The sequence below is a fragment of the Ceratotherium simum genome, chromosome Y (genome assembly GCF_057802395.1).
Source record: "Ceratotherium simum simum isolate JZ-2026a chromosome Y, ASM5780239v1, whole genome shotgun sequence".
Lineage (NCBI taxonomy): Eukaryota > Metazoa > Chordata > Mammalia > Perissodactyla > Rhinocerotidae > Ceratotherium > Ceratotherium simum.
Genome location: NC_141941.1, coordinates 5701214 through 5717594, shown reverse-complemented (window position 1 = coordinate 5717594; position 16381 = coordinate 5701214). Strand labels below are relative to the sequence as shown.

The following is a 16381-nucleotide window of genomic DNA, read 5'->3' as shown; positions in this document are numbered from 1 at the left end:
ATTTTATATTTTTGTTTCAGCCTAAATATCATAGCTCACTGAGTATGTGTCATCTCTAACGACATAATTCTTGATTGGATACTTAAGCTCCTGTTCATTTTATGATCAGTTATTTAAAACAATTATTAAAAACTCAAGGTTTTTTGTATATCCACTATGTGTTAATTTCTTTGCTAGGTGCTGGGGATGCAAATATAAGTCTGACATGGTTTCTGCTCTCCAGTCTAGTGCTAGACAAAGACTTGCAAACACATACTTACAGTGCAATGTGCTGTGAATCATGATAAAAGAATGTGCACGGGGCACTAAGAATCCAGGGGAAGGGCACCCAGCAGGTCTTGTAAGAATCAGGAAATACATTCGGAATAGCATTAAATGTCTCTTTTAATTGTCTCCTTTCCACAGACAATGTCTGGGGAAATCTGTTGACCTTTCCTTTTTAAATTAGGTAATATAAGAGTATGAATTTTCTGGACTCTAAATCCTAATAATATGAGTTATACCTTTCTTTTGTGAATAACAAGAGAGCCCTGATGGTTGAGGAGCCGTTTTGCACTTTCATAACACAGTTCCCAACATCAACACTGTTACCATCGGACTTCTGAAATCAAGGAAAGTGTCAGCATATTTTGCGAAGGGTTTTTTGAGACTTGTAAAAGAAGGAATCTCTGACCGGTCAAAATCAATCTCTGACTTTCACACATGATCGTATACGAGCAAAACTGTGAATACTCCAGTTTCCTCCGGGATACTGCATTGGCTCTTCGGGATACCATACAATCTCTGGATTCCACAACCAAGTAAAGTTAGTAATGCTGAGTGATGTGAACTGCTACTACCCTTGGTTTCACTCAGAGTTCAATTGCAACGTCTCTGAAGGCCAGTCTTTGTTTTCCTAGATCTGCACTTCTGATTGGGTCATCCTGGAACGATCTGCCCAATGACGAGAAGAAATTCTTACTAGTACCATAGCAATATGCCCACATCCATGGATTTCTATGTGTACTGAATACATACCTCTTGTGTATCCTTTAAAAGCCCGACCACTTGCTGAAGAGTATCTTAATTATTCTGGGGCATGTATATTCTGGGTTATCCTGACCTTAATGCCAAATCGAATTTGACATTGGCTGAGAAAGTCTCAACCACAAAGACTGCATCATCACCTGTCAGAGAAACTGAAGGTCAAATCTCATGCTCAATGTCAAATTTCCTTTTGGTCAGAGGTTTCATAAATGTCATTAGGCATGTCATATCCAGCGGGATCCACATTGCCATGTGTGACATTCGGAAAACTAGTATTCAGACAGTTGATAAAGCTGTTGATTTGTTTTCTAAATTTAATTTCCTAAATAACAACCGATAGCATTCAAGAGAAGATGCTTTCAGCAATTATAAACAATGATCAAATGTTCTGTGCAAAAATGAATCAGGTGGGAAGAGAGACTTCAGTATTGCAAAACTTAGTTGGGTTACATGGAAACAGAGCATATTTCTATTTTAAAGAGTTCTTTTCATCATAGAAAAATTAAGAAATTCTCTCAGCTTAAGAATCTCAAGGGCCGGCCCCGTGGCTTTAGCGGTTAAGTGCGTGCGCTTCGCTGCCGGCGGCCCGGGTTCGGATCCCGGGTGCGCACCGAGGCACCACTCCTCCAGCCATGCTGAGGCCGCGTCCCACATACAGCAACTAGAAGGATGTGCAGCTATGACAGACAACTATGTACTGGGGCTTTGGGGGAAAAATAAATAAATAAAATCTTTAAAAAAAAAAAAAGAATCTCAAGAAGCATCCTCCTCACTCCCATGGTGTTCAACATGAGTCTCAGGTAATCCCTAAAAGCCCAGGGTGGACATTATATTCACTTCCTTTGTAGAAGGAAAATAGCCTCCCAAGGCATCAGTTCCTTATCAGCTGGCAGACGATATAATTTATCATCCAAACCACCACACCTGAGAGAGGAAGGGGGTGGGCTAACCAGATGGATACTGGGCAACAGGCGTCAACTGGAACTGTCCTACGTAGACATACGGTTACCCCAATTTTGAGAAAGAAGCTTCTTGGTCCAATTCAGTCATTTTTGCCCCAACTACACATTAGAATCATCTTGGGAGAACATAGACACACAAAAGCATATATATATATACCTATATACACATACACATATTTTCATGGATAAATACATACGCTTATCCATATACATATACTTAGATGCCTAGGCCCGACTCCAGACCAATTAAATAAGATTTCTGAAAGTGGGGTGAATCTGGGGCATAAAAGTTTTTTAAAGTTCCCCAAGTGATATAAATGTGCAGCTGGGTTGAGAACCACTGAACTGCATCATCTCCAAAGCCTTTTCCAGCTCTCCAATTCTGGGATCCCAATTCCTGAGATGAATTTACGGCACTCGCTATTGTCAAAGTTTTATAACTGCATATATCTAGAACACAAAATATTTAATGCCAGTAAGATAACAACCAACATTTATAAAGAGTTTATGGTTTACAAAACACTTTCTCAACATCATCTCTTTTTTTTTTCTCACCTTAATCCCATGAGAAAGTCGGGTTGGTTATTATTATTACTGACTTTCTATAGGTGAGGAAATTGAGGCATGAAAGATTAAATCTATAGTTACAAGTTACATTATACAATGAGCATATAGAATAATCCAGCCCATGTCTTGATTGTAAATGGTAGAAGACAGCAGCAGGTACATGGGATTCCTACTACATAGGTCTGAACTCCATTTCTATCACTTATCAGCTCGATAAGCTGGGACAAGTTATTTAACCTCTCTCTATATTACCTCCAAAATCAGAACAATACTGATACTTGCTTTGTAGTGTTGTAAATACTGCATGAGATTTTACATGGCGGGCCTTAGCATGATGCCCAACAAATATTAACATTATTATTAATTATTAATTATTACTACTATTACTGCTTCTCCTCCTCGCTCCCCTCCTTTTACTACCATAATTACTCCTACTACTAGAACTAATAATAATAATCCCTGCTATATGCAGAGTAAATGGCCCTTCAAATAGACAAGCTTAATTACAATAAAACCCTTTGTGCTAATCTTTACCCTCTTCCCACACCATCTCCCAAAAAAACCAAAATGAAACATGAATAATCTTCAAATAAGACACTATATGCAATCAGATACCCCAGAAATGTACCACCATTGACCTCTGGTACTCCTTGGTCTATACAGTAAACAATCAGACTCTGGGTAGATGCTTACCTTGATTTAGAAACCTAGGTGACTAGCAGCCCTGGAGATGGGCTGCTCAGATCTGCCTTCCAGAAAGAAGTTGTTGGTCAGCTGCAAGGAGTGCAGTGGGCGGGCAGCCTCCAACCGCAGCCCCTCGGGATCTGCTGTCATGTTTAAATCAAGGCCACACTCTCCTTGGGCAGCTGCCAGCCAATGGTGGAGTATGGTTATCAGTCTAGGGTCTGGACATTTCTGCCCAACGCATTGCTACTTTACAGGGCAATCTTTGCATTGGAGCTCCCCGTTGACCAGCAATGCAATCTGTGGCTGTTTCTACCCAGTCCTCCTCCATTCCCCCACTCTTTCACAGGCATCAGGTTTCATGGTGCCATGAAGACTTCCTGGTGAAAACTAACAGCCCAAAGCCCCCCCATACATTTCAAACAACCTTGCCAAGGGCAGTGGGGTTGTACCCTACTCAACTGAGAAACAATGACACACATAAATTCTGAGGAAACGTTTTGTTCCAAAATTCTATTATTTTATGATTTCCTATGAGTTTATTTATCTGTAAAGTTCTGTGGAGTTATAAAATAAGACCGACTTGTCTATCTTTCTAATGGAGCGCCTGCAACACGAGGCTTAAGGAAAAAAAGTGATTATGGATCATGTTCTAGTCATGTCAGCTTTGTTTTGCAAATTAAATTTGTTATGCCACATTAGCTCAAAGATATGAATATTTTAATAATGCCAGATCTATAAATTGCAAGAAAAATGAATTAGAATTTTAAAATGTATTCAGTTCCAAGGAATTGGATTTCTTGAGGGTATATTTTTCATCTAAAGAGAGAAAAGATATTCTAAATTACTGCTTTTTCATTTTAACCATATAATTTCATTCTCATTTTAGTAATTCATATTTTCCACATATTTAAAACATTAAAAATAATCAAAACCTTCATGCTAAATGGTAAACTATTTTAAAATATTAGTTTGAGTAATCTAAATGTTTTTAATATTAATATTATTAGGGTTAAGGATAATAATGTGATAAATAGTATTCTATGCTCTTTGCATTTAACTCATTTGACTTCAGAAACATTTTAAATTTTAAGTATAATCTTATCTTCTTGTATATATTAACAAACATCTTATAGATTATTTTGATCTGGTAAATTACATGTTTTTAATGATACTAGTGTTATGGTTTAGGATAACCATACAATAGTTAAACAGTTCTTACTATGTGACAAACAGTATTCTATGCTCCATACATATATTAACTCATTTAGCCTCATACACATTCTATAATTTAGGTGTAGTCATTATCCATAATGTATCAATTAAGGAATTGAGGAATGAGAGGTTAAATAACCTTCCCAAGGTCACACAGCTATAAGTGGTAAAGCCTGGATTTGAACTAGACAGTCTGCATGGTAAAACAAATGCTGACTTATCCTAAGCCAGGTCAATTGAACTTCTAGTCTGTGAGAGCGTGTATGTATGTAAATGTATCAATGCACATGCATTGATAAATCATTTTAAATCGTCATTTTAAAATAAAGCATTTTAAATCAAACTGATTTGACTTAAAACAAATATATGTGAATTTTAAAATCTAAATACTTACGGTCCTTATCAAAGTACTCACCTTGAATATTAGAGGCATGTTCCATATGACTCAGCAGACTGGCTTCTCTTGTTCAAATGAGTCGCATATCACTGAAGAGCTCCTGGAAGCAACAGAATAAATTAGCAAGCTACACAAAAAAAGTCAGTCTCAGCACTCAGACTTACCTGGTTTTAAACCAGAACTAGAATTTTCCAGTTGTGCATTAACCATTTTGTCAGACCTCTTGTAGTCGATTAACAGGAAGCATTCATTGAGCACCTACTGCATGCCATTCCCTCTGCTAAATCCTGGGGCTTTTTAAAGGTAAGTATGACTCTGCTACTTTACTGAACTAGCAGGTATTCAGTCTTCACTGTAGCCTAGAGAAAAAGAATCCAATTTACATCAAATGTTCATCATTTGCCTCTCTATGGGTTAGTCAATATAATACCCTAAACTTTTGAAGACAATTCCAAAAGAGCTCTCTCCTTTTCCTGACTATGATATGGTCTCAATTAACGAGCTTACTCAATTCTTCACCCAGACCCCCTAATTCCATTGGCCAGCATTCAGCTTAGAAGTCATGTTGTTTTTACATAAGAAGTCAACCCAGGGACTCGGTTGGGTAGGATCCCATATCACTCTGTGCCACCTTCCTGTTAAGGTTTAAGCTCCTGTCTTACAACAGCTGGTGTCATCTTTCTCCCCCAGGAGATGGCAGCCTACCTGCTCATGCATTATGACATCACAGGGCCTGTGAAAATGCCAGCAAACAGAGCACTTGCCATCAACACTGCTGAATGAATACACTCATAGAAATACAGTCATAGATTATGGAGACAATTCATGTTCACGACCATGTTCAATAAAATACTTGAAAGTATGAGCTCTGATTGGTGTGTTAATAAAAACTACCATATTACTTTACAGGCATCCTTGCTCTTGTGGGAGATCAAAATTGGCCACCTCAAAATATGTCTTTTTTTTACCTTGGTTATTTTATCGATAGACTGGGAGGGTCCTTGCTAAGAACAAACATTTACATTTGTAAGGGAAATTTCCATTTGTAAAGGTATCTCCCTCTCTGTACTGGAAAGAGGGGGGGATGACCTTATCTCTAGAAACTCTTATCAGTCCGGAAGGCGAGGACTTAAATCTGCATATTCTTGATTGTTGTGCTTTCTAGTGGTCTCCCATGGCTGACTCCCCCACCCCCAACACCCTTCTTTGTCTTCACCTAAATCTATTTAAGGTGAAAACCTCCACCATTTGTTGAGGAACTCAGTTTCCCTGGTTTCTCCCACGTATACATGTTATTAAAGCTTTGTTTGATTCTCTCCTGCTATTCGGTCTCATGTCAATTTAATTTGTAGCCTAGCCAGAAAGGACGCAGAGTGGGTAGAGTATAGTCTTTCTCCCCTTCACTCTTCATGCATTAAATACTTCTAGCATTAAGGCCCATGGCATATCATAATTTATACATTTATTAAGACACAAAATCAAACAGCTTGGTTGTTAAAACTGGTGTGAAGACATCACTTAGGTGGTGAAAAAGCCTAGTAAATAATAAAACATCAATATCTAACATAATCTTTGTTCTCTAATTACTCACAAGTGGGTACTGTTATGTGCTAAAATGATACTCACGAGTCTGGGTTATCGATAAGATGTCTGGACACAAGATACGCAAAAAGGAGTCTTATGTACATTTAACAATATTAGGTCATTGACTATACAATCAATTCCGTTATTAGAAGTTATCTGGTTAAATTCTCTCATATGACTTTTTATACAATGCTTTGAATTAAAATTTGAGATAGAAATCTCTAAAAGTAAATTACCAATATGTGTGTTATATATATCATACACATTAGTTTTACATTGGTAGTCAATATTTTGTTTTTCTAAATTTGTATTTGTATTTTCTAGATTTTCTATGATATGTTTCTTTGTATATAAGAATATTTTATTTCTTAAAAAACTAAATTTCAACAGAAAGAACTTACACTTCTTTTGTGAAATAATTATTCCCCCTTAAGTGCATGCATGTATCCACACACAAACACAGTTTTAAAGCCTACTTTCATGTCCTAGAGGTTACATTAGCAGTACCTCTAATTATGGGCGCTAATGAATAGATGATTATACTAGTGAATATAGAAATTATGCATATTTTTAAAATTTAGCTTTCTTCACTAAAAAAAATGAGTTCATAAAGTGGACTTAGTAAAGTAATGGCTATTTGGTACCTCAGTGAACATTTAAAAAAAAAAAACATTAAAAACAGTCTAAACAAGTACCTCTACTCCATAACCATTTGACTTTTATTCAGGACAGAATATAATTCATCTATCTTTGAAATCAATAAGCATTTTACAGAGTAAAGGTGAAGGAGGAAAGAGATGAAAGAGCCAAAAATGACCACCATTATCTAAGTTATCCTCTTTTAGATGTTTACATATTTAATTATACAGCGAGATTTCAGTCACAACTTAAGTAAGGAACACAAAGCAGCCTTTTCAATGCAGCACGTGTAGATTCAAGCAGATGATAAAAATCTGATTTGAAAACTTTCTGCTTCTCTCTAGAGGTGATATGGGAAAAGTAAAATTTGGACAGTGAGAGGGTCATCTGGTTTCTAACTGGGCTAAGGCTGCGTGAAATTGAGACCCCCTGGGTTCTCTCAACCCTGGGAATTGTGGCTTCTCACTGGCTGGCAGCATCCTTCTGCGATTTGCGATGGACAATGCCCATCAGCCAGCAGGGGGCACGCTGGAAACAGTTATAGAAAACAAATATCTTAAAGACGGAGGAAACCTATTTGCGCAGGCAGGTCAGATCCACCTGGCATCAATTTTTGTAGGATCACACACATCATCTCGGAGGATGTGTGACCACTCTTCTGACAGACAGTCATTAACGAAGGGCAAACATTTCTGAGAATCTACTGTGCTTAATTGCTGCTATCAATTTAATTGGGTTCCCTGAACAAAATGAAGGATCAGTTTTCTCAACTCTGAGAACAGCCACCACACAACCATGGGAAAATGGATAATGATCACAGGCTCTCAACAGAGCATATACTAAAACCAGCCTTTGTCTATTTCTCCCAATAACACGGTTAAGGGTACAGCACTGAGCTGGATTTCCTTCCTTTGCTCCCTTATTGTCCAGGTCATCTGGGGAAAGTGTCTTAATGTGTGTGAGGCCACTTTCTTTACCTACTTCAGAGAATTTATGGTGGAGACTGAGATGAGGAATAGAACATGACTAGCAAAGACTCTGGCACAGTATGGGCTGAGGAACTGTGACCTGATTATTATTAATTATGATTCTTCTTTATGCACAGGACATTGAGTCAAGTACAAAAGGTGCAGCAGAAAACTTCAGGAGTATTTGTCCAGCCCACGAGCTTTTAGGCCTTGGCGCCCGCCCCTCGTCATTCATTATCAGTTGGACCAGGGATGGATCCTGATACACATCTGGCCAATGACATCTCTCTACCAAAAATACGGCCTGGGGGAAAGAGATGCTATTCTTTGTGCCATTTGGCTGAACTGAGGCTATGTAAGCTTCAGAACCGAGGGGCTCACATGTTTGGTCACATGCACCTGGAGAAGCAGAGAAAGCAGATCTCCTGAGAGGAGGGGAAATAAGAGATGCTGGATGAGAATCCACAAGACCCAGGAAATCCAAGGTGGAACCATAGTTTCTGAAGACTTTCCACCTCCTAGGCCAATCCTCCAGACTTCCATCCTTCCCTGGGTTCTACATTCTAACCATTTTCTTTATCCACATACGATGACTTTTGCTTTTTCTCTCAGCAACCAAGGGACTCTTAACTAAGGCAATGAATCTCAGGAAGAGAGGTGGTTTTTTTTTGTTTTTTTTTTTTAAGTTATTTTATTTTTCATTTTATAAGTAGAACCCAATAACCAAGAGTCTCATTTCAGGCATAGCAGAAACTTTCTTCTCTCCCCTTTTCCTCCAAGATAATATCTGGGTATACGGGAGAATATTTCTGAGCAGGGCCCCAGGCGCAGAAGGCCCCCACACCTGGTTTAATACTCTGCTGTCGCCATCTTGAAATTCATAATAATTTTGTCTTTGAACTTGTGTTTTATAAGTGAAGTCCAAAGGGACAGTAAAGTATGCATATGAATGAACAGAGCAGATTCACGCAATGAATATATCTGCTTTTCCTTGCCACCCCCTTCGTGTATAGAGTCTGCAATGCCCCATGAGTGCAGAATTAGGGTAGACCCACCATGTGTGGGAGATCAGCGAGTCTCAAAGCAAGCAAGTTACATCGAGGACTGAGTCAGCAGGGGTGCTGCCAGCCTCAAGGGGACATGTTATCTCGCCCGACCATAACTTTCTTCAAATGCAGAAAGAAGGCACAGGTGTAGTAAGAAACACAAAATGACCAATCTAGAACCCTATTACACCCTTTCTTCCTCATGTCACTTCCCTGTACCGGCCAACCACTTAAGCTGAAAGTGACGACACAGAAGAAAAGCAAAAGATACAGTAACTCATAGTCCCTTTTCCCTTCAGCTCTAGCACATTCATCCAGTAGAGAGTGTTGGTGAAATGTGTGTTATCAAGGAGTGAAATCAACACAGTTGGGTTGGTTTTGCACAGCATCCTCACTGTTCTGGCAAAAACGAAATATATATGCATTCACGAGATATAAATTATGAACTGTGTGATTTGGGGGATTCCACATCCTAGTTAAAGGGTCTGATATGTGTCTCTAAAATGGGCACTGTGCAGTGTCAACATGCATGGTAAAATTCATGCCAATAATTTCAAATTTTAGGGCCAGCCCCATGGCTTAGCGGTTAAGTGTGCACACTTTGCTACTGGCGGCCCGGGTTTGGATCCCAGGCGTGCACCGACGCACCGCTTCTCTGGCCATGCTGAGGCGGCGTCCCACATACAGCAACTAGAAGGATGTGCAACTATGACATACAACTATCTACTGGGGCTTTGGGGGAAAAAAAAGGAGGAGGATTGGCAATAGACGTTAGCTCAGAGCTGGTCTTCCTCAGCAAAAAGAGGAGGATTAGCACGGATGTTAGCTCAGGGCTGATCCTCCTCACAAAAAATAAATAAATAAAATTTTAATTTTTCTTTACTTTGAAAGACATGAAGTAGAAAATAATAAACTATGACAAGTTGAGAGAGAGAGACCATGCAAATAAAAACAAAGATTTTAGTGGCACTTTCTTTTGAACAAAGGTCCTTGCATTTCCCTTTTCCATTGGACCCTGCAAATTGTGTATCCAGCACTGTTCCTGGGACTTTGTGGCTCAGGTGGAGATGGGACTTCTGATCAAGTAGCAGACGGGCTCTGCACTGGGCTCTGCCTTGGTTCCTGGACTGGAATTCACTGAGGCATCATCTGGCATTGTGGAGTGCCAGGTTTGCTAGTGAAAGTCCATGGTCCTGGTCTCTTGCCTTGGTTCTCAAATTCCACTGGGACTGCAGATTCTGTATCCCAATCTCAGGCTGGTCCTGTTTCTCTCAGCCTCTCTCTGACAGCTTGTCAGGCTGTGCAGAATCTTCTAGATCCCCTGATCACCAGCCTGAGCCTTATTTTAGCATAGGCTCTCCATGTAGGCACCTACCTCTCCCAAACCTGCATTTTGGCTCTGGTGCCATGTTCGCCAAATTGAAAACTTCTCCAAGAATGGTGGTTCTCAACACATTAGATTCACCTGGGAGTTTTTTTTGTTTGTTTCCTGATAATAATATCGATGGCTGAGTTCCAGCCTACACTAATCAAAAGCAGCAGAATTAAGAACCACTGTAGGGGCCAGCCCAGTGGCAGACTGGTTAATTTTGTGTGCCCTGCTTTGGCGGCCTGGGGTTCACAGGTTCAGATCCTGGGCGTGGACCTACACCACCTCATCAAGCCATGCTGTGGCGGCATCCCATACACAAAAAATAGAGGAAAACTGGCACGGATGTTAGCTCAGGGACAATCTTCCTCGAGCAAAAAGAGGAAGATTGGCAACAGATGTTAGCTCAGGGCCAATCTTCCTCACCAAAACAAAAAGAACCACTCTACTAGAGTATCCAAGCTTCCCAAAGCTATATCTGGGAAAGTAGCCATGCCATTCTCTCTCTCTGTGTGTCTACAAGCCCCCTCCCAACAACCATGAGAAGTGGCAGAATGAGCATGCTGGTTTTCTCTCTCAATGTCCCTCCATCCTTCTCCCACTCCTCAACTGTGCTAGTGGGCAGGATGGGTTTTCCCCTTGCTTAGGTGGGGACTTCCCCTAAATTATATCCTGATTTCCCTCCACCCATAGGTAGCCAATCCAAATTAGTAGTCCTCACGCCATGACATCAGCTGATGTGGAGTCCATAGGCCTAGAGGCTGCACCAAAGCTTTGGGCATGAACGGTGCCACCTTAGTCTGTACACGTAGAGAGAGAAGGGAAGAGATCCCAACGGTAAGTCTTGGGCATTCAATGTTTAATGGCTTGGTGGAGGACGAGCCTCTAAAGATCCTGGAAAGTTAAACCTGGACAGCACCATTTCTCACTTCACTTATCAACATCTTCATGAAAATGAAACGTCCCGTGAGTGTTCACCTACTTTCGACTCTGACCCTGGAGAAGCAGCAGAGCAAAGTGGTCAGGAAATGAATCCCGGCTCTGCTAATGACCAGCTGCGCCATTTCAAGAAAGTCACTTAGCCTCCTTGAGCCTCATGTAGCCATCCTTAAAATGTGAGTGCTGCTGGAGGTACCGACCTCACAGGGTTCTTAGGAAGGTTAAACGCACTGATACTCATAAGGTAGTTAGAAGAGGCAAATAGTAAAGATCATGCAAGTGTACGTTAAATAAAAATAAACACAAATTTGATTTCATTTCTTTCCTCTAACAACGTAAAATATACAGCTAATAAAAAGCACATATAGAGAATTTTTATGTTGCATAAGGTATCACAATGATTTGACATTCTGGCATAGAAGGTAAAAAAAAAAAAAATGAGGTAGGAACCAAATGTCAGGAAAAATGTGTAAATGATGGAAACGACCCATGATTTCAACAATTACATGTCAACCTCTAACAAAAATACAGCTTGGGTGGATGTTAAGCATAAGAAAAAATGGGGTCATTGAACCGAAGTGCTCGTCTACGTTGTTATGAAGGTATTCTCTTTTAACACAAAGCAAACTCATATTTTAGTTTCTTTTCTAACAGAAGGAAAATGACCTTTAACATTTGCCTATGTTCATGGAATGGTGAAATTAAGCTTAATTACATTTTAAATGTTATCTTACGAATGCTTCTATACCCTGCAGAATCAGAATTTTTTCTATGATGAAACTAGAAAAATGTGGTCATCTTTGGTGTCAAGCTAATTTTCTAAAATTCGGAGTATGTGTACACGAAGATATAGGAATATTAAATTTCAGAATTAAAAAGAGCCTTTTGGAGACTGTTAAACTTACAGTACATTTAGAGTGTGTTCTACCTTTATAGTTGCTTTTTTTTTTTTTTTTTTTAAAGATTTTATTTATTTTATTTTTTCCCCCCAAAGCCCCAGTGGATAGTTGTGTGTCGTAGCTGCACATCCTTCTAGTTGCTGTATGTGGGACTCGGCCTCAGGATGAACGGAGAAGTGGTGCCTCGATGCGCACCCGGGATCCGAACCCGGGCCGCCAGCATCGCAGCGCGCGCACTTAACCACCAAGCCACAGGGCCTGCCCTATAGTTGCTTTTTAAGTGAAATGTGAATACGCAGCCACTCAAAGAACTATATTGTGAAAAGTTTACTTTCTGAAGACGGCACTTCAAAAGCATGCTAAGAGTGGGATCATGCTCCCCCAAGGTGAGGACAGAGAGAATAAAATACAGTATTGGAAAGAAAGCTTGGTGCTTAAAATGACAACATAAATAGGGCTAGCTGGCTTCCATGCGGGAATTGAGAATACAAAACTAACAGTAGGTGGGTGCACCTGGAGACAGGCTTCCCCAAGCAATGGATGCAGTTGGAATGATTTTGAACTTGCCATCTCCTTCACTCACAGAGAATGAATTCTAAGTTTTCATTATTGTAAATATACCTGCCTATAGGGATCTAGGACAGTTCATCAGAACTTGGGAATTTTTTTCCCCAGGAATTATTGAATCAGTACATGCAGTTCAACAAATATTGCCTCTTAGTACGATCACATTCTAACAGCTCCGACGTTGCTGCCAGTTTTCTGAGAATTCAAGCCACAATAGGAGATCTTGAAATTACAGCTTTCTTTTACGTGTAAGCCTGGGTCCTTTCAAAATTTCACTTGGACTCCATTTCAGACTTCTGATCCATTTTATCTGTTCATTTGTAGTTTTCCAAATAGGGAACACATCTATACAGTTTGGGATATTATGTCATTTTTGTCTTAGAAATTTAGTGAAGATGTTGTACAGAATGCTTTTAAAAGTTTGCATTAACGGTGTCTTTATTCATGGTTTTAAAATAAAATATGAGATACTTTAGTGGACACTCACTAAATTGTGACTATACTCTTTCCCAAAATGCTTTGAAGTGACAGATGATGGAAAGACATTTGGGATCACTTCCTACTCTACAAAATGTTTTTGGTAGAAGGGCATTGTCATTATTCCCACTGCTGCCAAAAACAAACATCTACTAGCATGTACTTCCCTGACCCTATGTGTAAGATGAGATCCTTGCTGTGACTCTGAGTACCAGAGCTTCCTACACGGAAATTTATCACAGGGAAACCTTTCCACCCCTTTACACTGACTTGGTGAGCGAGAATCTTGTACCATCTCCAACATCCCAAATAGCCCATATAATGCAAAGAAGCCAAACAAAACTATTGTGAATTCAATGCTGAACAATGTTTATGCCAAATAGTATTTACTGTTCATCTCAACATACCTAATATTGCAACTAACTTTTCAACATACCAAACATCACAGTTGTGTTTATTTGTTTGGGGGAATACTAGCCAGATGCATATGTATTATGCAGTTTTATACAGCTAAAGGACTAAATAAAACTTTCCTGCTTTATATAGAGATTATAGCTGCATTTCTGCTTGTGTTTAATTCAACAAATATTTATTGGCTACGTAGTGGATATGTTGATTTAGACGGCCAGATCTCTTCCTAGGGAGGCTCGCCCAATGGACTCCATCTGGACTTGGCAATGCTTCCATTCATTTCTGTCCATGCCTGCATGGCATACGCTCATCCCATCACGGGGTCACATCATTGTGTCACAATTTGCTGTTCACACTGACTCTTCCAGGAACATGCATGTGATAAAAACATAACCAGAAGGAGTCTTTTTCTAAGTTTGGGAGGTGGGCAGTGAAAGAACTTTTCTACTGATATGCTAAGAGGATGTGGGGCTGCCAGCAGCCTCCTGGGGATTTCCTGCCCGCAGAATGAAACTAAGAAGAGAAAAATACATAGGAAATGGCACAAGGGTAGCCTGACAGCACCCACCTCCTGCCTGATCCAGCCATACCTGCAGTCAGCCCTACCTCTAAACATCTTAATTACTTGAACTAGCAATTTTCTTTTTGCTTAAGCCAGTTAGATATCTGAAACCAGCACACTAAAGATCCGAACTCATAAATATTTACTCTACTTGAGTCACCTTCTAGATGCTGGTGAAAACCAAGAAGTACAAGACAGTTCCTGCTCCAAATGAACCCTGAACACAGAAAGTGGAGACAACTACATCTCAACTGAAATAAAAGGCGATAAATGCTATGGCAATGCCTCACGCATGGTAACCAAGAGGAGGATGCACTTAACATTGACAGAAGGTGGATGAATGCAATCTCAAAGGCTATATTGAGGCAGTAGAGGTTGCTTTAGGCCTTGAAGAATAAGTAGGGATTAACAGAAGAGAAAAATGTGAAGCCACATTCCAGCAAGAAAAAATAGTGAACTAAAAATGGACAGTTTAAGATTTTTTTAAATTTTCTGATGCCTAGTCCAGTCCTTTTCATATATTAGATGCTAAATAAAGTTTATTTAAAGAGTGAGCAAATGCATGAAGACAAATCATTAGACAGATGATTTACTTGGAGTTAAGACCTTGGTCAATGACGTGATCTCCTTTTATAACATTGCTCCTAATGGAAATTACATTCTCTTTACAAGAACTTACTTTATGACATAGCTTCCAGGAAAAGGAGTAATCAAAAAGAGTTACTGCTGTAATTGATGAACGGAGAAAGGACAGCTTTAATTAATTGCTAGACTGACTTCTTTTTCTTTTCCAGATGTGAACAAGTTCCCTAAATACTATAAATAAGTAAATTCATACGTCACATTTATTAAGAAGTTTTACCATTTTTTTAGTAAATTATAAATATCTAAATAGGAACACCAATTCCAAACTCTGACCAAGGAAAGAACAGAAGGAATAACAAGGTTCTGAGATTCATAGCAGGTGAATGGCATAACGCTTGGCAGATAATAAGAGCTTACTATTTCATTAATTCATTTTTGAACTAGCGTAGGGAAGGAAAGTCTGTGTGCAGGTTGGAACTAGGGAGACCTGGGCTGATAATCTCCGCCTCCATGTGGATGTGGGCAAATTATTATAACTTTAAATTCTCATCTAATGCATCTCCCTACCACTCATCATTGTTATAAAAGCTTCACAAGACAACGTGTATAAAGGACTGGCATGCAACGGACAGTGAATAAGTGTCATAATTATTAATAATAAGATTCCAGTAAATAGGAGCGATGCAAAACCAAAATAGACTGAAATCCTTATTTTGTCTCTTTGCAATGAGGTGATTAGATAATTGGATGTTTTAGCAAATAGGGTGTTTCTTTAGATAACAGTATGAGTATTGATTAAATCCTGTATTGTAAATTAAAAGTGAGTATTTTGGTGAATTTGATGAAGGATAAGGCACCGAAGGTGACATTCTGTTTATCATTGAACAATATCATTTATTTGACACTGGCATTATTTCCCCAATAATCCCCTCCACTGTAAGAAAATTATTTGAAAGATAACAAGAAGGACTATTTCCATCCATTTATACACATTGTGGACCATGAATGGCCAGGCCAAGGGCACAGTTGTTTTGCAACAAAGTATACAGGGTGGAGAACACAGATTTTCTTTTATTGGGCTTTCTAAAATATTTAGGACTCCATTATGCATTTGGTGCCCCTCTCCCATCACCACCCCACAACACCACCACCTGGCTACCAAAGATATGAACCCCTTTTCTATAAAAGATATTTTTTAATATGAAAATTTTGAAAGCTTACACTTACATAGAATATCAATTGCAAGCACTGTAATTCAGTAATTCTAATACAATAATAGAAAGACTCAGAAAATCTTTACCGTCTCTATGTTTCAGCTCCATGCATAACATTATATTTGGTACCTTTCACACGTTAAATTAAAATGAAGCTTATAAATAAATGTTACATTTTAAAATGGTTTCTCTTTAATAGAAATAACTTGATATTTAGTTTCTATGCCATGTTAAGACCTATAGATTACTATGTATTCTCAGATGTATCCA

At 39.1% G+C, this 16381-nt stretch overlaps 1 long non-coding RNA gene across 1 annotated transcript in view; it reads right to left on the bottom strand.

Moving 5' to 3' along the window:
- The window catches only part of LOC147911627 (uncharacterized), a 98642-nt gene that overhangs the window by 78944 nt on the left and 3317 nt on the right, over positions 1-16381 (bottom strand). Inside the window, exon 2 of the long non-coding RNA XR_015550803.1 lies at positions 4870-4951. This is a non-coding gene — a long non-coding RNA (uncharacterized LOC147911627). The remainder of the gene's footprint in view (positions 1-4869; positions 4952-16381) is intronic.